The sequence below is a fragment of the Ovis canadensis genome, chromosome 16 (assembly GCF_042477335.2).
Source record: "Ovis canadensis isolate MfBH-ARS-UI-01 breed Bighorn chromosome 16, ARS-UI_OviCan_v2, whole genome shotgun sequence".
Classification (NCBI taxonomy): domain Eukaryota; kingdom Metazoa; phylum Chordata; class Mammalia; order Artiodactyla; family Bovidae; genus Ovis; species Ovis canadensis.
Genome location: NC_091260.1, coordinates 35,151,203 through 35,174,949, shown reverse-complemented (window position 1 = coordinate 35,174,949; position 23,747 = coordinate 35,151,203). Strand labels below are relative to the sequence as shown.

The following is a 23,747-nucleotide window of genomic DNA, read 5'->3' as shown; positions in this document are numbered from 1 at the left end:
ATACATTTCAGTATGATCACCATGACCTTTCTACCATATGAGGAGACAGTGAACCAGAAAACAGACTCTCAGAAGATAGTGAAACTTCTGGTATCTTGATCTTGGACTTAGCCTCTAGAACTTGAGTAATACATTTCTGTGGCCTTCTGGGAAGGCCAGCTGGGTGGGCTTCCCTCGTGGCTCAGCTGGTAAAGAATCTGCCTGCAATGCAGGAGACCTGGGTTCGATTGCTGGGTTGGGAAGATCCCCTGGAGAAGGGACAGGCTACCCATTCCAGTATTCTGGCCTGAAGAATTCCGTGGACTATATAGTCCACGGGGTTGCAAAGAGTCAGACATGACTGAGCAACTTTCACTTTGACTACTTCCAGTTTATGGTATTTTGTTATAATGACCCAAACAAACTACTGGGATTTCAGTTTTTTTGTAATTGTTGAAACTTGCCTGTGATCTAACGCTAAATGCTGAGGATGAGTATATTCAGTTGCTCAGCTGCAGCCCACCAGGCTCCTCTATGGGATTCTCCAGGCAGGAATACTGGAGTGGGCTGTTGTTTCCTTCTCCAGGGGATCCAGTGATCAAACTCATTTCTATTGTGTCTCCTGCATTGGCAGGTAAATTCTTTACCACTAAGACACCTGGGAAGACCACTTGATGATATTTAGTGATGTTCAGTATATGCTTGAAAAGAATGTGTAATACTGCTTTTTTCAGTACAAATTTATATATTTGTAAATATATATTTATAAATTTGTACAAATTTATATATAAATAGATTACACAAGTAATCTATTACATATAATAGATCACATAATTATGCATTAAAATACTAGATTATATTATTATACAATATATGTTGTGTGAAATGTTATATATTACATATAATATGCTGAAAATATCACCACATTAAACTTGGTTAACATCTGTTACTATACACAGATATTACATAATTATCAACCGTATTTCTCACACTGTAAATTTCGTACCCGAGACTTATTTTGTAAGTGGAAGTTTGCACCTCTTAATCTCCCTCATCTATTTCTTTCCTCTCCTCAATCCTGCCTACAATCAAACTTTGATTTTTATAAATATAGAGGGAGTCATGGGTATCTTATTCCTTGTTTCGTCCTCAGCATTTAGCCTCTGCCTAGGTCAGAGTAGGCTTTATAGGACTTTGTTGTTTGTTTTTAATGGATGAATGATTATGGAATTGATATATAAATTTTTTGCATGTAAGTTAAGGCAAAGAACAACAAAGAAAATTCTAAATAAGGTTATTTTTCTGTTTCAGTTTTCTTTCTCTCTTATCCAGTTTATTTTCTTATTCCAATTATGCTTTTCTCTCACTCTTTGAGTCACCAACTTTTTCCCCTTAAAGTGACTGCCTTCCTTCACCTATTCATTTTACACGCCAGAAGTCTGGCTGAATCCATTCTTTACAGTAGAAAAGAATGCTAACTGTAGGGAGACTTCCCAGAGTCTTTCTCAGATGCCCCTTTCATTCTGTGGAAGTGAAAAGAGTGTCTGCCCTGGCTAATAGAGGGAAATTGGATAGGATAAATTGTTTCCTTTTCAATTTATTTTCCACAAAAGAAATCCTGCTTTAAAGGGAAACTTATTTATAGATAGGATAAGTGAATTTGATTCTTCTTTGGGCTAGCCACAGTGTTGACACAAAAGGGAGAAAAACACCGGAATTGTTACACTTACCCCATTGGCTGTTTCAGATGGCCAGTTCCTTTACCAGAAACTGAAGGTCTTTCACAACTGACTTTGGATATCACGGATGAAAGAAAGCATTGCATAGTATCAGCCAGCCTACAGGACAAAGACCCTAAATTCATAGACACTCCTAAACTGAAAGTGACAGAAATGTAACACAAACTAGTAAAGCAATAAAGAAAATTTGTTTGCATTACTATAAAGTCCAGGGATGGTCATTATTTCAGGTAGGACTAGATCTAAGGACTGAGAGGACATTAGGGTTCTAACTATGTTTACCTCTAAGAGCCACATAGTGGGCAGGGTAAGAATTCCAGAGTTTCTGCACTGGAAATTTGCCCTCCCTCCGTTTTTAGTAACCCTAATAGAAAGAGAATGTTTTCTTGATAGTTCCTGTAGAAAAGTCTCAGAGTAGGTTCTGATGAGTCTAGCTTGAGAGAGGTGCCTCAAATCAGCACTGTAGCCATGGAGACAGTATTCCGATTAGTCAGGGATAGGATCCAGCATTATACCTGTAACTGAGGGGTGGGGTCGGTCCCAAATCATACTACACAGAGTGGGCCTCTTTCGAAACAGATATTCTAGAAGTTTTCAAAGGAAAGAAGTACTGCCCAGCCCCTACTCTTCCATTAGTATTTTTTTATGGGTCTCCACTTTAAACTTCTTTCAAGTTTGACACTTAAAAGATGGCAATTTCTTAAAAAAAATCCTGTTATTAATTCCAATATTTAGTAAATTTTTTATCAGAAATCATCTCTAGTTCCAATCAAGATTACTCATGCTCTAATTTACTTTTGTGTTGGAATCTTGATAGAGATGTCAAACAGCTATGACAACTTTGTTTTAGTGACTTTATGGCTTGGAAAGAGAGAAAATTAGAAAAAAAAAAAAAAAAGAAGAGACACAAATAAAACAGATGCAAAATAACTCCCAAGAGTGCAGCAGCATAGTTATTACTGAGAAAATCAGTAGCCTTAGTTATCATTGGAATCAGCACGGGAGATCCTGAAATTAACTGGGATATAGGGAATTTTATGGAAAGCTAGCTGAGTTCTTATTGCTGTCCACTGGAGTTTGTGATCTGAGATTCAAATTCACAGTAAGTCCCAATCTGAATTGGGATTCCCATCTTCCACCTAATTTGTTTCTGTGCCTTGATTTCATAACTCAGAAAATGCCACCAGCATCAACGCAGATGACCAAATTAGAAACTAGTTTTTACTTGCCAATCTTCACAAACATTTAACATAACATTTTCTGCATCCACCCTTGAATCTGTTCGAATCTTCCCCTCTCCATTCACCTACTCCACTCACTCAATTCCTCAAGAAATCTCGAGTCCACTGGGCCAGGTATATATCAAATGAATAACCATAAAAATAACTTCATAGTTATGATCAGTGCTATAAGGATGAGTACAAGGGGAACAAGGAGTTCAGGGATGACTACCTAAGGAAATGATATTTAAGTTGAAACTTGAAACCTTGTGAGAACTGGCAGAAAGTGGGAGATCACCTGTGTTCCAGCCAAAAGGAAGTTTGTGTGACGACCATTTACACAGTTGTGATGTACAGAAGGATCACGGAGGAGAATTACCGGGTGTAGGAGAAACTGGCCGCAGCAATCTCGAGACATCATTGTCTTTCACCTGGGTGACTGCCATAGCATTTTAGCTTTTCTCTTCGTGGACTTTCATTTTCCTAATCTCTTCTTCAGAGGATCACAAGGAGGCTCTTTGTAAAGCATGAATCCAACATGTTTCTTTCTTACTTAAAGACTCTCCAAAGCCTTCGGGATAAACACCTAATCTCCCTAGCACAGAGTCAAGGCCCTTGGGATTTGTTCTCCCGTGTTTTTCTCCTGTTCTCCCTCATGGTTCCTAGCAGTCTGTGTGGTGGCAGTCACTTCATTTGCATCTTTGAAAATGACTTGCGTGTGTTTGTGTGTATGTGTGTTAGTCCCTCAGTCGTATCTAACTCTTTGTAACCCTATTGCTCTGGCTTATTTTCATCTGTGTACCTCTGACTCTGCAACAGATTCTAACTTGAAGGCCCTTCCCTCCTAGAATTATGTTCAACTCATCAGACTCAGTTTTTTAAAGGTTTCTTCTTGGAAAGCCACCTCACAGCACTCTGCATGCCTCTAGCATAACACTTGGCACAAAGTCTTGAGATCCATTCATTTGATAAATATTGAGTGGTTACTATTGCTAGCACTGTTTCAGGCACTGGAGGATACTGTAGTGAACAAAATAGATATTAGGTCAGCTTTACCCCTCAGGTTATGAGAATCTGGAGCACTGATTGTGCCTTAATCATTTCTGTATCCTCAACAGATGTCCAACAGTGCCAAATATAATTAAATCTGAATTGAATTGAGCTAGTATTCAAGTCCAGGTCTGCCTAATTTCAAAGTCCATGATCTTTCCACTACTATGTGGAATCCAGATGAATCTGAGTCTATTAAAGTAAAAATAGTAACACTATTAAAGAAAAATGGCAGCATGGATCATAAGTAGCCAGGACCTGGTTCATTTTAAATGCTCAATAAATAATGTTATTTTGCCAAATCGTCCTTTTAAACTACCATCTTTGGCTCTATGAGTCACCCTCTGGCATATTACCTTAATTTTCCAACACTTCTCTCTCCTTCCTCTCCAGACACACACTCTAAATTCAGAAACATTTATCACTATACAGTTTAATAGAAGAAAAAATTAGATACAATCTAAATGTTCTTCTATAAGATACTGGTTAAATAAGGTAAATTCTTCCAAAGGATTATTATACAATTCTTAAGTTAGCACTAAGTGCAACTGACAAAGAAAGATGACCATATATTACTAAGTTTAAAAAACGAGTTGCAGAATAATGTGTATAGACCAATTTTATTAAAATATATATATGGATAGGATACATACATGAATAAGAAAAAATCTACAAGGATCATAACTGTTCACAAAAGCTTCATTCTGGAGGTATAGTAGGATCTTCTCATTTATATATATTTTTTCAAAACAAACAACTTTTTACTAAAGTATAGCTGATTTACAATGTTGTGTTAGTTTCAAGTATGCAGCAAAGTGATTCAGTTATACACATGTGTATATCTGTTCTTTTTCAGATTCTTTTCCATTATAGGTTATTATAAGATATTGAATATAGTTCCTTGTACCATGCAGTAGGTCCTTATTGCTTATATGCTTTATATATAGTAGGGTGCATATGTTAATTTCAAACTCCTAATTTATCCCTCCCCTGTCTTTTCCCCTTTGGTAATTACAAGTTTGTTTTCTATGTCTATAAGTAGGACTGAGATTCTTGGTTAGAGACCCCCCTGACTCACCTAGAGCTTTGTCAGCTGGGCTATGGGGGACTGACTGTGCACCCTCTGACACAGCAGATACCTTTTGCATGTATGTAGAAATGTGCTTTTTCCCCCAGGGATAGTGTACATTATCATCATTAGGTTCTCAGAACGATCCTTAACCTAAGATACATTGAGCCATCTATGCAGAAGACGGATGCTTAGGAAGTCCTCCATGAATGTCTTTTATCTCCATTAGGTTTTTAAAATTTTTTAATGTTTTTTTGAAGTATGGTTGATTTTCAGTTTTTTAAAGTTTTTGGTACATAGCAAAGTGATTCAGTTGGTACGTATATGTATTTTTGGATTTTTTTCCATTACAGTTTATTATGCAGGAGACTCAGCTTTGATCCCTGGGTGGAGAAGATCCCCTGGAGGAGGAAATAGCAACTGGCTCCATATTCTTGCCTGGAGAATCCCATGGACAGAGGAGCCTGATGGGCTACAACAAAGAGTCGGACACGCCTGACTGACTGAGCACAAGATATTGAACATCGTTCTCTGTGTTATATAGGAGGACATGGTTGTTCAATTTATATACTTTTGTATTGTTTGATTTTAGAATAAACTTGTATCATTTTCATAATCAAAAAGGAAGATAAGGGTGAAAATATAAAAGATGCTCTGACAACATAAACTATTACCATATTAATTCCTATGATTTTGTTTTAAAAGCTGGTTAGTTTGAGCACAGCTTCTAGTCTTAGCAAAGTTGAAGTGATCTAGTACTCTTGCCTGGAAACTCCCATGGACGGAGGAGCCTGGTAGGGTCGAAAAGAGTCGGACATGACTGAGAGACTTCCCTCTCACTTTTCACTTTCATGCATTGCAGAAGGAAATGGCAACCCACTCCAGTGTTCTTGCCTGGAGAATCCCAGAGACAGAGGAGCCTGGTAGGCTGCTGTCCATGGGGTCGCACAGAGTCGGACACGACTGAATTGACTTAGCAGTATTACTTAATTCTGAAACTTAAATGAGAAATCTTTAGTTTTACTTCCAGATCTGTTTTACTGACTTTTGACCAGGCCATTTAGCCTCCAGTCTGTATCCCTGTATGTGTATTAGGCAATTAGACTTAGTGTTACAAGTGGCATTAATGCATTTAAGTAGAATTATTTGCTGGGGTGGGGTGGGGTAGGGGGGTGGTGTTGCCACTCATTTTTCCTGGGAAGCTATTGATTCAGTAAACCTTCTAAAGTATGTGATGGATTTCCTTTCACTGAATGAATATTCAGAGCCAAAAGAGGATGGAGCTACCCCAAGATGAACTTGGAAACCTAAGAGGAAAAACACCAGGGAAATTCCATCATGGAGAATGTTCCTAAGCAGTTTCCCACATATTTATTGTGCCTAGAGTCAAGAGGTAGCAGAATAGCCCAGCTCTTGACTCAGTTTCTCTCAAGTCACTCAGTCAGTAACAAGGTGCAGGTGATGGTGGCTATTGTATCTCCAGGGCTCCTTATATTTCATTTTCAGAGATCACAGAGGAACATATTGAAATAGATTCCAAGACTTTTAAAAACTCTATAAAGTGTTTTCTTCACTTTATCATCAGTGATTTACATACATTTACATGCTATAGCTTTAAAATTATAGATACCATGCAAGAAGAGTCTGTGTTTTGAAAGTCACATATTGGAGAGAACATTTAAAAATTTTGTTGACAATTGTGCCCATGCTAATGGTGTTCCTTCATATCTCCTAGAACAAAGAGAGGAATACAGATGTGGAAGTGCCAATTAGCAAAACTGGGCCAACCCATAACTGGAGCCCAGAGAATATTTGTCAATTCACATATATGCTTTGAGTAAGGAGTAAGTGGTCAGTTCTCCAGCAATTAGTTCTATGCTCAGAAACGGCAACCCACTCCAGTATTCTTGCCTGGAGAATCCCAGGGACAGAGGAGCCTAGTGGGCTGTTGTCTATGGGGTCGCACAGAGTCGGACACAACAGAAGCGACTTAGTAGCAGCAGCAGCAGCAGCAGACAAAGAATCTGCCGGACCTGGGTTCGATCCCTGGGTCAGGAAGATCCCCTGGAGGAGGAAATGGCTACCCACTCCAGTATTCTTGCCTGGAGAGTTCCATGGATAGAGGAGCCTGGCAGGCTATAGTCCATGGGATAGCAAAAGGTTGGACACGACTGAGTGACTAACACTGTCACAACTGAAAAACTCATCAAAAGGAGAAAATACATGGTAAATTTAAATTTATAATCATGAATTGAGTGAAACTTAACAGGAGCAGGAACCTTTTCTAGGGAAAGGTAGGTTAGAAAAGTGGCTCAAAAATAATGGCCATCCTTATTGTGTTAAAATAAACAGATCATAAAGACTAGATATCAAATGTTATGCTAATCCTTAAAATGAACCATAGACAAAAGAATTTTTTAAGTGTGGGAAGTTTTGAACATATGGAATAAAAAAGGGATATAAAGGTTAGCTTTACATATACGATGATACAAAGACATACTAAGAACAAGTCCTTGAAAAGAATACATTAATAAAGCTTAAGAGCCATTATTTCTGGGTCGTGGACTACAGGTAATTTTTATTTCTTTATACTCTTCTGTATCTGTCAAACGTTCTGCATGTACAACTTTTGTACTTAAAAACTTATTGTTGTGGTTTAGACGCTATGTCGTGTCCAACTCTAGTGACCCCGTGGACTGTAGCCTGCAAGGCTCCTCTGTCCATGGGATTCTCCAGGAAAGAATACTGGAGTGGGTTATAATTTCCTTCTCCAGAGGATCTTCCCAACGCAGGGACTTAATCCGCATCTTCTGCATTGCAGGCAGATTCTTTACCAAATTAGCTATAAGGGAAGCCCACAAGTATAATAGTATGTGGCAAAAACAAAGAATAAGGCGGGGAAGTCATGCAGTTAACAAATATTTATGCTGTGGCCAAAACTATACTAGTTGCTATGAATAAATATGAAAAACATAATTGCTGCTTTCAGGGACCTTTGAGTTCCGTGGTAGAGACAAGTAAGGAAATCAGCAATTGTAATTACATGTAGAGGGATGATAAGGAATTTCCTAGACACTTTCGAGGATCAAGGTAGAGGTAAAAATGGGTAATCATAGATATGAACACAGGATTGCATAATGGGAACACAGAAAAGGAACACTGGATATAGTTTGGAAAGATTCAAGGTTTCCTACAGAAATATTTTGCTTCCCAACTGCTTTAGATTTTTGGCAATTAAGTTTTAAACATCAAATTATTATAAAATAGTATATTCAAATAGCACAGAAGTGAATAAAACAAAAAAATCTTGATCTAATGAATAGTAAAGTTATTCTTTCATTATTGCTATATAAATATACATACTTTAAAAAAGATTCTGATGCTATATGTATATATTGTTTTGTCACATACTTTTACCTCTTAACATATTGAATATCTTTGCATATATTGGCCTACCTTATTCTTAACAGCTATATTCTACTATATGGATGCACATTAATTTTTTAACCAGTACTTGGCTGGTAGGGGCTTCCCAGGTGGCACAGTAGTAAAGAATCGTTCTGCCAGTGCAGGAGATGCAACCTGCAGGCAGGTTCATCCCCGAGTTGGGAAGATACCCTGAAGTAGGAAATGGCAACCAGCTCCAATATTCTTGCCTAGAAAATCCCATGAACAAAGGAGCCTGGTAGGCTACAGTCGCTGGGGTCGCAAAGAGTTGGACACCACTGAGCACTGGGGTCGCATAGAGTTGACCACTCACACACACTTGGTTGGCAGACAGTTAGGTTTTCTGGTTTTCACTGTTACATATAAGTTGGAAATGAATACCTTCATTTACATATCATGTATACTCGAGCTAACATTATTTTGAAGGAAGTTACTTAATCTCTTTATGACTAATATTTATAAAATCACTGAAAGAGTTGTCAAATTTATCACTATTTCTTATATAAAGTGAAGTGTATGTGCATGCTCAGTTGTGTCCAACTCTTTGCAATGCCATGGACTGTATCCTGGCAGGCTCTCTGTCCATTGAATTTTTCAGGGAAGAGTATTAGAATGGGTTAAAATTTCCTACTCCAGGGTAATCTTCCTTACCCAAGGATCACTTTCATCTCCTGCATAGGCAGGCAGATTCTTTACCACTGAGTTACCTGGGAAGCCCTTATTTCTTATACAGTGCTTGGTTAAAAAAGCATTTTTCTAACTATTATAATGTTATGCTAACTAATAAATTAAAATAATCTATTATGTGATAAGTCCTTTGTTTACATTTCACTAAATGAATAAAATAATGGAAACCATATTACTGGTTGAAGACAGATTCTTGTATTTTTTTTCAGTTAGCTTGTTTTTTAATGATTAGAAAAGTAACACAGCCCCTTAACAAGTATAAAGATTCTCTACCTGGAAATAAACATTGGTAACATTTTGATATCTATTCAGTCAGACTTAATCTTTTGATGTAAAGTTTTTCTAGGTGACAGAAAATGGACAGTCCTGTAACTGACTTTTCAGTAATGTCTGCTCTGAACATCTTTTCATGTTATCATTTTTTACAAAGAAGTATATCATCATTTTAAATGGCTGTTGTAATGATAAGCAATTTATCAATGGATATCTTTATAAATTGTTGGACACCTTTCCTATTATTTTACTAATAAAAATTCTCAGATGTAGAATAGCTGTTGATACATAAATGCCTATTCCTTATACCTTCATCTAGTTTTTATTCTTTTTAAATCTTTGCCAGTCTGCTAGGTGAAATGTAGTACAGTATGTCACTGTTAGTTTTATTTTCATTTTTTCTGATTTTTAGTGAGGTAGAACATCTTTTCATATAATTACTGACACATACATGAAGTACTTCTTCATGTACTTTGACCTTTTAAGAGTATGGTTGCCTGTTCCTTAATAATTTGTAAGAGCTCCTAATGTATTTATTATGTAAATTAAACATTATTAGATACTTCGGATACTAACCAACTGTATATAAATATTAACACTTTCGTCATCCATGTTACAACTCTTTCTCCATTCACTATTGGGTTTTCAGCTTTATATCTTTTGCCATATGAAAGGTACAATTCGTGTTTTCAAAGCGTCAATATTTTCTTTTGTTTGTTGAATTGACACCATTCTTAGAAATAGAAGCAGCAGCAGGTCTTGTCCCAATACGTGTTATTTCTATAGAAGCAATGTGGTGTGGTGTAAAGAACGTGAATTAAGACCCAAACACATTTGCGTTAAAGTCTGGTATAGCCAAGTGGTGGCACCCACATTCTATGTTGTGTAACCTTAACCAGTTTCCTTATCTGCAAAAGGACGAAAACACCACCACTTCAGAGACTAGTATAAGAATTAAGTACTTGGCACAGACAAGGAATCCAGCAAGTGTTAATTCTCATTTCTTTGCACTCAGCGAGGCATTATTAATTGCCAAGTGTCCATCTCTCCTACGAAAACGAAAAGATTGGGAGGTGTAATTTTTGGTGAGTTTATATTCAAACATTCTTTCAGGTAGCTTTTAGAAGCAGTTCATTAAACTATGAACCCCATAATGCACATAAAAGAACCATAAAGTTTCCGTGTATGAAATCTTCATGGCTTGGAGGAGGGCGAAGAGCCAAGAATTTTTTCTTCTCTGGTTTTTCGCTCGTTAAGACACCCTTCCCCCACATATTTCCTAAAGAAATACGGTTACTTTTCCTACTTTGTGATACCCCTTGAAAGGCTGATTTCACAGGTTTCAACGTTTCAGTTTCAAGGCAAAAAGGTATCGAGATTAGAAAACGCCTACAAAATTCTTTATAACGAATCTTACGAGCTGTGAGGGACCGAGACACTGCTGAAATAATCCTACCGTGCTGTAGATTTAATATAATAAAGAGAAAAACGATAATTAGCACGGTTATATCCAGTAGCCACTTTTATCCCTGAGAATATGGGCTTCGTTCCCAACCAGCGTGTCTCGTCTCCTGTCACTGGCCTCGCGTATATTATTTATGTCCGACACTCTCGTGTTTGCAAACGACAGTGGATCCACTGCTTCACGGCGCCGGATTAGTCCTGCGCCAACTCCGCCGGCTTCCGCCCGCGCAAGGCTGTGTACCGGCGAGCATGTGATCTCTCAGACTCCCAGGCCTGAGCGAGGTATCTGGCGCATCGCGCCCGCCGCGGCTCCTCAGAACATCCAGCCAGGGTAGACGCCGCGGCGCGAGCCACTCGAGCCGGCGCAGCCGCCTTCCGAATCATCGTTCCCCTCTCGCCCTCCCGCAGCCCCACCATCCCAGGCTCCGGGGCGGCCGCGGATGGGGGGAAGGGCGGGAGGAGGGGCTCCTCAGGGAGCAGCGGGGAATTCCCCCTTCCACCGAACGTTCCCGATTGTTCACCATCCTCACGTCAGCAGCAGGGGGTAATCCCCGACTCCAGCTGCTCCTGACGTCACCGCGCGGAGCCACCGCCCCCCGCGCGCCCCTGCCTCCGGGACCTCCTCGAAGTCCCTCCCCTCGGCATAACCACGCCCTCTTCCCCTCCCCCAGCCGCTCGACGTAGAGGGCGGGGCTTCTTTGGCCGGGGCGTGAGCGGTTGCTTAGGCCAGAAGGTTCTCTGGCGGAGACGCTCCTCCTGCTGCCCCGCCCAGTAGGTTCGTTCGCACCGCTTCTTCCACACCCTATCTCCCTCCTCCTCCTCCTCGCCCCGCCTTTCCCCTCCCTTCTCCTCAGCCCCTTTAGTTTCTTCCCCGCCTCGCCACCTTCCACGATCTCGCGAGACTTGGCCCAGAACATTGCGGATCGGGTCGGCGCCATTTTGGGACTGAGACTGGTTGTGGGGGAGGGAAAAGCGGCAAAAGGGGATTATTCAAAGTACCGAAAACCTCCTCCCGGGATCGAGCGCAGCGGCACCCCAAGGCCAGGGGCACCTCTGGTGTGGCAGAAGGTAATAGCGTTCTCTGCGCTCGGCGCCAGGGTCTAGGGATGGGAGGGGGTACCCGTGTCGGCGTTGAGGTTTGAGGGGTCGGGAGCGGCGTTGGCGGCGTGAGGTGTGAAGCTGCCCGAGGACGGGGGGAGGGTGGCGGGAGAGCGAGGACAGAGAGGGAAGGACGGCGCGGCGAGGCCCCTCTAGGTATTGACTTGGTCCGGGTGGAGCGGAGGTGGCGGTTGTGGGAGGGGGTGGGTGGCTCGGGCGGGTTGAGGGGGGGTGTTGTTTGGCGGAGGCTGGGAATGGGTCCGACGCCTTTCGTGCTCGGTCTTCCTCGCTCCGGCCTCTCGCAGGCGCCCGCCTCCTTTTGCACCGCTGCCGCTGTCGGAGGGTTGAGAGAGTCGAGGCCGAGTTGTGGCCTTTGGTTGTTTCTCCGCGCACCCGCTCAGCCCGCCTCTCCAGGTCCGTGGCTGTGGACCGAGGCGAGCGCAGCCTTGCCCCTCTGAGTCCTGTAGGTCTGAGGGGACTCGGTCTGGTTGGGGAGAAAAGCACTCTTAACGTGGTATACGAGAAGGGCTCAGTACCTTCCACCCCCTCAGTGTTGAAAGAAACCTGTTTTCTTAATTCAAGGAAATGGGAACCCTCACATCTCGTGGCTGCCGGGTAAGTCTCACCCTCGGGCGAATTTAAGGAATGTTCTTGTCTCACTTCCCGGCCACTTACCTTCCTACTCTGAATGGGGAAAATGTGCCCCTTTCCTTTGGACATTCTGATTTGGAGGGAGCGTCTCTCTCTTTATATCCCTCATTCGCTTAAGTTGCATTTAGTAATGCTCGGTGGCAGCACACCTGTCTTTGCGTTTTCTTTTGGTAGATTTGAATAGAAAATACGGAAGATCCCTTAGAAGATTGTTTGCTCGTTGTAACATTTACTCAAAGTATAAGAAGGTTTGCTTATATAATCCCTCTACCTTACATCCGCACACCCTTCCCAGTTGGAATCAGCACTTGTCTTCCATAATACCATCTCCCACCGATTTTTCTCCCCCTCAACATATTTTGAAGTCCTTTTCATACAGTAGACCTTCTTTGGGTGCGGAACTGCATTTCTCTCCAGAGGTTGACTGTTGAGGATGGGGATTAATTTTTAGTTCAAAATTAAAATTCAGTGTGTAATTTAAATTTTTTTATAACTTTTACAGGTGATTGAATTACTCAGATATGAAGATCATCTTCTAGGTTTTGTGTAAAAGGCCCCGGATATTTCAAGTGGCCATTTTGGAATTACAATGTTTTTGGATAATTTCATCCCAGAAGTTTATTAAAATTGGCAAGAATCATCTCTGAAGTGAATTGATAGTAGTGAACAATTCTGCAAGCTACTTAAAAAGAGATCCAGGCATTTCTTCAGTATTTTGGTTCAAACGGATTATATAACTGGTTTAAAGTGTTTCAGCTGGTGGTATTTTTGCCTCCCCCCAACCCCTCCCCTCTGTTCTTCAGCCAAAACTGTAAGATATGTTTGATTTGTGTACTGAGTAGTTTCGGCAGTTTCGAATTACTGTTTAAATATTGCTGAAGTTTCATGGCAGTTTATTTTTACCTTTATTAAAAGTTTTAGGAATTTTTGATCTCAGTCCTTTTCATGTCACAATGGGACAGCTTTTCTAAATGAAGACATTGAATGAATACAGAGTTTTTTTGCTTTTATCTTTTATTTACGTGGAAATTTAAGATGTGGCAGTTTCACAGCAGCATGGTAGTATTGAGATAGCTGTGTCTCTTGTTTATGCTGATGTTTAGGAATGCTCTTCAGATGTGAAATTTTGTTTTTTCTTTTTGACTCATAAATTGGATTATTTCATCTGGAGTGGATAACAGTGACAAGTACATGGAATAATAAAGAAGACTTTAAAATCTTAAAATCCAAGGAACTTGGCTAATTCTGGCGATAGCCATATGAAAACTTTAAAACAGAAGTATGGGTAGCTGACTGAAGTAACTCTATGTCAAATAGCCATAGGTTAAGTGTCTTCAAAGAACTTGGATATTATTTCAGAGGATACAAAATAAAAAAACAAACTGGAAAACATAAAGATTACAGAGACAAAGCCAACACCTTCCTGTGCAGTCCTGTTGGAATTTGTAAGTACTACATGGTGAGCAAATCAAATGTTCATTTGTAAACTGTAATGAGTCAACTTTATTCTATGTTATTCTTTGGAAGCCTTTCAGTTTCTTGCAGTAAGATTCTTTGGCTTCAGTTTCCTGGGCAGTCTGAAAAGAACTGTTAGATAAATTGAACTGCAGAAAGAATTGTTAAGAATATTTCAGATGAAACTCTTCACATTTGAAGTTTTTGTGCTTCTGAAATAGACAAATCCATACGGTCAGTATGGCTTTATGGATTAATAGAAAGGTAGGAAAAAACTCAACAAATAGCCACTTTACTGCCTAAATATGAGTTTAGATTACATTCTGAATGCAGTTTAGTGTTCAGTGTAGAATTAGGTAGTTGTTTAAACAAATTACAGGGCTTGACTTTTAATCTGGTCTTTCATGAAGTAAATTGTTTTAAGGGATAACAATTCCTATCCATTATAGAAATTTTTTGAAACAAAATTTGAAGTGGCTTTGTATTTCAGATTGTTCGTTAAGTTCCAGAAAGTTTCAAAAAGTCATTACTAGGAATAGAAACTGAGAGGAAGAGAAGGTACACTAAGAACCTTTAACTTAAAAAAAAAAAAAAAAGAGTATACATTTTCTGCCTCCAGAAGGTAATGTTGCCTTAAGTTATAAAGAAATCTTGGTTTAAAAAAAAGGTTGTCAATATTAATTGCTGTAATAAAAATCCTTTGACAAAAGAGTATTATCTTTTAATTGTTTATTTGAGGATTGACTGGTATTATGATTTGTTACTGCATTTTTTTTTAGTGAGTCATAGGCATTCAGTAGAAGTGTTTGTTTTTAAAAAATTGACTAAAATTTATTTTTGAAGCAGTTTATATTAACAGACGAATGTAGCTAAAGTTAAGAGTGTTATTTTTTTTTCACTTAATTATCTCAGATTAAAAAATACCGTAATATTTGCACACTTTGCCAGGATAGCCTAATAACTGGTCATCTGGCTCATTTATTGTTTTGTTGTTGTTATGCTGTTGAATCCTGTTAGCTCCCTTAAAGCAGGAGAGGTAGGAGAGTCCAAAAGATGGTAGGTATTTAAACATACGGGGTATTTTATTTTCTGATACAAAATTGAGATTAGAGTTAAATAAATCTGTCAGAAAAGGATAGGATATTTCTTGTGTTCTCTCTCAGAGCTTTGTGTAGTACTTCTAATTGAGTTTCCACCTTGATTTATATAAACCTGTGATGAGAACAACCCCCCTTCTGCCATTTTCTTTGCTTCAGAGAGCCTGTATTTTATATATTCCTTAAACTTAGTGGGTTTTCAAGGTATTTATCTAAGAACATGCATTTTGAATGTGATTAGGAATTTGAACTGGAACTGAATGGCCTTTTTTTATAGAAAAGAACCACATAAGATTTACTGTTTGTGATTATTTTTCTTTAAATTTCTCCTGTTGCTCCAAGCAGTAGTATCAGGATAAAGATGACTCTAGTGACCAGGGTTTTTAACAATTAACTTTAATCCTTGAATAGTAATATTTGCTTACAGTTGTTGTTCAAGGGCAGCTTTATTCAACTTGAGTGTTTGCATAAATATTTCATTATTTTCCTGGCATTGAAATATACAGTACCAGAGTAATTGAAATAATGGCTGGGTTCTCCCCACCCCCCCAAAATACCTCTCTCTTTTTTCCCCACTTCTGTGCCTGAACAATATATAGGTCTAAAATAACAATTAAAATGATTATCATTTATAGATAATGATTGTGTGGTACATAGTAGTATATCGTAGAGAAAACTATTAGTTGTATAGGTGAGAAATTAAAAACTTTAGGGAGACTGAGACTGATGTAGGAATCTTGACCAAGTCTCCAAGTCGAACTAGAGAGACCCAAACTTAATCACTAGCTATGTTTAATACTGTCTTCATGTGGATTTTACGTTTATTAGTTCAGTTTGAACATTATCACTGATATTTTTTTCTTCTCATTTACTGCTTTTCTTTGGTTAATAATGATTACTAGTGGAGCTTGGAGACCAGCTAAAAGAAGAAAAACCACTGTTTTACTATTTGTTAGTAGCTATTTGAGTGCTAACTTTGGTTAGCTAAAAATTAAAGTATGGTTTCAGATTATGAAATGAACAGAAGAGAGAAGAAAATAAAATTCAACAAGGGAAGGGAATAAGGATGGGAACCTTTAATCTGAAAGTAAAATTACAACTGAGGATAGAACCTAAACAGGCCAGATTATCTAATTGTCTTTGACGCAACCACTTTTTAATAAAACCGTTTAGATAATTTAGATCCAGTTAGGGGTAGTGATGTAGGAAAAGGGTAGTTTTGGGGAGTTAGGAGATTTTTGGTCTAGGATTTGGAATATTAGAAAAGGGTCTTCGTGACTTGCATATTTACTTGAGGGCTTCCCAGGTGATGCTAGTGGTAAAGAACCTTCCTGTCAGTGCAGGAGACCTAAGAGATGGGGGTTCGATTCCTAGACAGGAAAGATTCCCTAGAGGAGGGCATGACAGTCCACTCCAGTGTTCTTGCCTGGAGAATCCCATGGACAGAGGAGCCTGGCAGGCTATAATCCTTTGAGTTGTAAAGAGTCAGACATGACTGAAGTGACTTAGCATGCACGCACATATTTACTTAACCTCTTTTGGCTTTACTTTTTTCATAAAAATGATGGAAATAATGTTTGTGAAGGCTTTTTTGTTAATTGTGAGATGTAATATATAGGTAAAGCTTTATTGTATATGTTACATTTTAAAATTCTGTTTAATATATTTTACATGTTAAACTAATATTATGGTCTCTGAAATTATTTCTGTCTCTTGTTTCTGTTAATGGCATTACCTGCATCCTAGTCACGCTTTCCTCCTCATTTCCAGTTTAATCTATCGTCCTAGCTTGATCTTTGGCTAAGGAAATACCCTACTTTAGTTGAGTTTGTGTGTGTGTGCTTAGTTGCTCAGTTGTGTCTGACTGTTTTCAAACCCATGGACTCTAGCCCACAAGGCTCCTTTGTCCTTGGGGATTATCCAGGCAAGAATACTGGAATGGGTTGCCATGCCCTCTTCCAGAGAATCTTCCCAACCTAGGGGTCGAATCCAGGTTCCCCCCATTGCAGGCAGATTTTTTACAGTCTGAGCCACCAAGGAGGTCCTTAGTTGAGTGTACGTCTCTACAAAGTCTTTTCTTGTGGCCAGAGAAATCTCCCTAAATTACAGTTCTTGGTTTTGTTACTTTAGCAGCCTTTCAGCTCATATCTTTGGAATATTTCGGAAAGAGCAAGTTGCAGAGAGAGGTTATCTTATGTCCTCCCCTCTTTTAATGTTTCATGTGTGAGGGACTCCTAACTTGAATTCTTTTTGGCTATGTGGATGGGAGACTGATTTGAGAAGTCTCTGAAATAGATGTATTTGAAGGTGCTTCCATGTATTTTTTTGGAGAGCAGTTTCAACAGCAGGATCATGAGACACAAAATGTTATAATTACTGATAAGACCTTTTATGATTGGATCTCCTTTTCAGTTTTACCTGCCTGCTTTCCCCCTTTTGTTAGCTGCCCCACCCAGCAGAATATTTACAAGCTTTTGTGCTGTATCTTAAAGTAATTGCTGTTTTCTGCATCTTTTTATATAAGAGATGATACTCAGTTTCTTTTAAAAATTTTTATTTATTTATTTTTGGCTGTGCTGGTCTTAGTTGCTGTGTGCAGATTTTTTCTGGTTGTGTTGCTTGGACTCCAGAGCACTGGTTCAGTAGCTGCGCTCCTGCTGTGAGGCATGTGGGATCCTCCCAGGCCAGGGATCAAACCCAAACCCATGTCCCGTGCATTGGCAGGTGGACCACTGGACCACCAGGGAAGCCCCAGTTTCTTTAGTCCTCTTTCTGTTCACAACTTGGGCAGTGCATTGTTTTCATCTTCATTTCCTACCCGTTAATTGGCAGTTTCCAGGTTATGTATTTTTAAAACCGTATTTAGAAGTTAAAAATTCTAGTTAAACGGATTGTTTTGGTTGCACCTCGCAGATACCTTTAGAAAATTACTCAACTGAAAAATTGTCATTTTTTATCTTTACGTATGTATGTATACTAGTAAAAACAAGTTAGCTTTCAGTGAACATAAATAACACAGTTGACTCTTGAATGACACGGGTCTTATAGGCACCTACCTTTGAATTGGAAGATTTGCATATAGTAGGCCAAATGTCTATATCTGAGGTTTCTTAGTATCTGCAGTTTTGCATGCACAGATTCAACCAGTTTTGGATAGTGTAGTAGTCTAGTATTTAATATTGATAAAAATCCACATGTAAGTGGGCCTGCACAGTTCCAATGACTATGTTGTTTAAGGGTCAACTGTATGTTCTTGTTTTTTTTTTTTTCTAGTGGCAAAACTTTTTTTTTTTTTTTTTTTGCTTAAAACTGTGTATTCTTTAAACAGGGGAGTTACAAGAATACTATTACACATGGATTTTCTGTGGGTCAGAAATTTGGTAGCAGTTTAGCTGAGTGGTTCTGGCTTCTTTTGTCTTTCATAAAAATCTCAAAGGTTGCTGTCATTTGAAGGCTTGACTTGTGCCTACAGGATCTCCTTCTAAGAAGGTGTTTTCTTTGGGCTAGCAGGTTGCTGCTGGCTGTTGTCTAGAGGGCTCAATTTCCTTAGCATATGTAGATCTTCAGCTGTTTGCATGGCAGCTGCATTTCCAGAGGAAGTGATCTGAGAAGAAAGGTAGTAGAAGTGTGTAGTGCCTTTTATGACCTAGTCTCAGAAGTCACTTTTGCCACATTCTTTTCATTAGAAGCAAGCTGTTAAGTCTAGCCCATAGTCAAGGAGTGAGAAGTTGGGCTCCACCTTTTGTCAAAAGATTTTGTGGACATAGTTAAAAAAACTAGGGGGTAATTCTTTATAACCTGTTGTTGTCAATATGGGGGCTTCCAGGAGGCTCAGTGGTAAAGAAATCTGCCTGCCAATGCAAGAGGCGGAGGTGGGTTGGTTGATCCCTGGGTTGAGAAGATTCCCCTGGAGTAGGAAATGGCGGTCCACTCCAGCATTCTTGCCTGGAAAATTCCATGAACCAAGAATTCTGCAGTCCAAGGCCTGCAAAGAGTTGGACATTACTGAGTGACCGAGGACACCCACACGTTTTCAATATAATTAGTTAAATAAAGTCTTCACCCCCACAAATAGGTTGTTTTAAGTTTAGAGAAGAAAATAGACTCTAAATTTGTATCAGTTTAGCAGATATAAAGTCTTTTCTGCCTTTTTAGCCACTGTATGACATAGAGAAGTAAAATCTTCGGCCCCCTTTGCACTCATCTCCCAATCCGTGTAATGAGGAACTTTTCTATTATGGTAAAATAAACATAAAATCTACCATTTTAGCCATTTTTGAGTGTACAGTTCAGTGACCTTGAGTACCTTCACATTGTGCAGTTATCACCACCATCCATCTCCAGAACGTGGTTTTATCTTCTCAAATTGAAATGCTACCCATTAACTCTCCATTTTCCCTTCTCCCAAGCCCCTGGCAAGCACTGTTGTATTTTCTATGAATTTGACTACTCTGGGTACCTCTTACCTATTGATATTGTACTCCTTGAAACACTTCTTAAATATTTTGAAGGATATCTTCAAGGAAATTAGATATGTTTATAATACAGTAGACTTTTTGGTTCTAATGAATGATTTGTGGCAAAATACGCATAACATGAAATTCAGCATTTCAGTTATTTTTAGGTGTATAGTTGTGTGGCATTTCGGTACATTGATGTTGTTACGCAGTCATTACCAGCACTCACGTCCAGAGCTTTTCATTTTGTAAAACTGAACCTCTGTAGCCATTAAGCCATAACTATTCCTTGCTCCTCCCAACCCTTGGAAATCACCACTCTCCTTATGTTTCTATGAACTTAACTACTTTGAAGTGAAGTGAAGTCGCTCAGTCGTGTCTGAATTTTTGCAACCCCCTGGACTACATGTAGCCTACCAGGCTCCTCTGTCCATGGGATTTTCCAGGCAGTAGTACTGGAGTGGATTGCCATTTCCTTCTCCAGGAGATCTTCCCGACCCCGAGATTGAACCCGGGTCTCCCGCATTGTAGACAGACGCTTAACTGTATGAGCCACCAGGGAAGTCAGGTACCTCATATAAGTGGAATCATGCAGATTTATCCAAAGGCTTATTTCCTTTGAACATCTTTGAGGTTCATCCATGTTGTACTTTGGGTCAATCAGAATACCCTTTTTTTTAAGACACAATAAATAATCCTTTATATGTATATGTACCACATTTTGTTTCTCCATTTGTCTGTTAATGGACATTTGGGTTGTTTCCACCTTTTGACTGTTGTAAATAATGCTGTGTGAACATGGAAGTACAAATATTTGTCTGCATCTTTGCTTTCAGTTCTTTTGGATAGATACCCAGAAGTGGAACTGCTGATCATACGGTAATTCTGTTTTTAATTGAGGAACCACCATATTGTTTTCCATAGTGGCTGCACCGTTTCTTATTTCTACCAGCAATGCACAGGGGTCCCAATTTCCTCAAATTTTTCTTAGCATTTGTTGTTTTCTGTGTATTGTGTGCCAATGGTTGTGAAGTGGTATTGTTATGGTTTTGGCTTGGATTTCCCTAATGATTAGTAATGTGATAAGTGATGTCTGGTGTGCTTATTGGTCATTTGTATGCTTTGGAGAAACACCTATTCAAGCCTTTGGCCCATTTTTAAACCAGATTGTTTTTGTTGTTGAGTTATAGGAGTTCTTTATTTTTGATATCAACATCTACCATAATGAGTGGGTTAATCCATGTTAATGCTTACCGTGTTTCAAGCAGTATTCAAAGCTTTTTAACTGTGTTAACTAATTTGATCCTCATAGGTACAGCTTGTGGGAAGGTTCTATTCTCATTTTATAGAAATGAGAGTCAGAGGTTTTAAATTGCTTATTGAGGTTACACAGCCAGTAAGTGGGATTTCTGAATCCATACATTCTGCATCCAGAACCCAGAACTCCCAACCATTATGGCTTATAGTTAGTTTTAGGATGACAGTAGGAAGAAAGTCAAATTCTGTTCTATTTCAGGAATTTAGAAACTTTATTCTTAACCAGCAACTAAATTTTATTTTCCTTAATGTGATACAGTTGTGACTTGTTAATGAAATGCTCACATAAGTTATTTTTCAGGAATATTTTCCTTTAGAATCACCTCATTACTAATGTTTATATAGCAATTTAATTTAGAAAGTGTTTTCCCCAGTTATCATGTAAAATAAATGGTATTTCCATTCAGTGGTTTAAGAAAGTCAGTCTGAAATTAAATAATTTATGCAAGCTTCTCAGTGAGGGAACCATAATTTGGATTATTTACATTCTTCTGTTACGTTTAGCTTCCTTAGCATTCCAAGGTTCTAAGTAGTAGGTCTTAAGCAGTGCTATCCAACAAAACTTTGTGAAAAGGTGTAAGACTCTGTGTCTATTCTTTCAGTATAATAATCACTAGCTATATGTCATTGGAGAAGGAAATGGCAACCCACTCCAGTAATCCTTGTCTGGAAAATCGAATGGACAGAGAAGCCTGGTGGGCTGCAGTCCATGGGGTTGCAAAGAGTTGGGCACGACTGAGCGACTAACACTTCAAGACTTAATATGTCATTATGGAGATGTGGATTTGAATTTTAAGATTTGTTTAATTTTTGTTTAAATTACAGCCTATGGCCACTAGCTGCCATATTGGACAGCACTGCTCTAGAGTAGTGGTATAGAATTCTGTCAGATTCCTAACTGTTTGTGACAGATGCTTTTTAAAGTGCTCCATACTATCCTGCAATAAAATAGCCTATGAATATAGTAAGATCACAGTGTTATACATCTGTAATAAGAAAATAGACATTTATGATAATGTGTTTGAATATATAATAGCATAAGTATGATCAGATACCCTCTTCTCTGCCCCCTAATTTCCAGACCATACTCTACAGGTTATTTGCCCTTCTTAAAAAGAAGCAGATGATCTAATAAAAATACTCTTGTCCTTTAAGGAGGAAAAGTTCCTCAAGTTGATTAATTTTTCCTTTAACAGTATTTACTGCTAGGGTAGTTGAGTGGGCAGTTAGTCAACATTAAAGCTATCATACAGTGTAGTGACATGATAAGCATCTTTTAATGTGCTTTGGTGAAGTGTCTATTCAAGTCTTTGATCCATTAAAAGATTAGCTTGTTTTATTGTTAGAGTTCTTTATTTTGGCTATAAGTATATTAGATCATGTATTTTGCAAATTTCTCCCATCTCTGGTTTGTCTTCATTTTCTTAACTGTGTTTTGGAGATCAGACATTTTAAAACTTGTAGTAAAATTGGTTATTTTTCTTTCATGATTTGTGCTTTTTTGTGTCATAATAAATTTTTACTTAACCCGAATTCATAGGATTTTCTCCTGATTTTTAGCTTTCTTCTGAAAGTTTTGTAGTTTATGTTTTTATATCTGTGAACCATTTGGAGTGAGTTTTTTTTTTTTGCATGTGAAAGCGTTGAGGTTCATTTCTTTCTTTTATAAATATAGATGTCCTACTCTCCTAATTGTTTGTTAAAAAGATTTTGTTTCCCACTGAATGATGTTGATGGAAATACCTCTGTTGAATGTCAGTTGACCTTATGTGTGGAACTATTTGTGGTTTCTTTGATATATGTCAGTTCCACAAAGCAGTAGTTGATAAATACAAATGGTAGCTTTTGACTTTTTCTTTCTGCTTTATTTTAAAACCTGATTGACATCTTTTATAGGAAATTTGGATTAAAAGGGGAAATTGTTTTTGTGGGGATATGAAATATGACCTCTTGGACAATAATACCATCTTGAATTCATGGAGCAATTGTTTTTTGAATGGCTTGCAATGTTAGATATTATCTAATTTATACATAAGCGTACTTGAAAAATAAATGACAGCATTTTTATGTTGCAAATGAGAAAGTAAGATACAGGCATATCATCTTATTTATGGTAAAATATTGGCTCAACAGTGGATCTGGGATTTTTATTTCTTGAGTATTAGTGTGTGCTAGAGATATTTATTGCCTGGTAGATGTTTGTCTGTTATGTGCCTGTACTTTGATTGGTGCTGGGCATTTAGTAGCCTGTACTTTGATTGGTGCTGGGCATTTAGTAGCAAACCAGGTAATAATATAAGATTTCTAAACTCATGTAGTTTGTCTTCTCTGAAGTTCTGTGAATATAGAGTAAACACAGTCCTTAAATTTGAATGCTGATTTCATATCATCTAGTGAATAATAGCTATTTAATGTTGGCCAGGCCAGCCTTTTTAAGACTTTATTTTCTGCTCAGGTAAAACTAGTTTTTTTCCCTGCTTCGCAAAGTTATCATTACAATCAAGTGAAATAATGAATGTTAAATGCTTTGAAATTGTAAAATGATGGCAGCAGTAGTAGTAGTAGTGTTATGGCTGGGCCATATAGCTAGTAGCATTTGAGGATCATGTGATCAGCCAGGAGGGAGATTTTCGATAAGGGAAAGTAGGGAACTGAGCAGAAACCAGGTATATTTAGATTGCATTTATGACCTGTTTAAAATTGTTGAACCATAGTGGTTACACTCTTCTGAGGTAATTGCTTAA

At 38.6% G+C, this 23,747-nt stretch overlaps 1 protein-coding gene across 4 annotated transcripts in view; it reads left to right on the top strand.

The window, feature by feature from the left end:
- Nucleotides 1-11,149: 11,149 nt before the first annotated feature.
- Nucleotides 11,150-23,747, top strand: part of GPBP1 (GC-rich promoter binding protein 1) — a 70,997-nt gene continuing 58,399 nt past the window's right edge. For 2 of the 4 annotated variants that reach the window (XM_069556496.1, XM_069556494.1), the window contains exons 1-2: nucleotides 11,150-11,996; nucleotides 13,180-14,122. The gene's annotated coding sequence lies outside the window, so the exon portion shown is untranslated. Of the gene's footprint in view, nucleotides 11,997-13,179; nucleotides 14,137-23,747 lie in introns of all 4 variants that reach the window. The other 2 variants (XM_069556497.1, XM_069556495.1) reach the window with 1 other exon arrangement.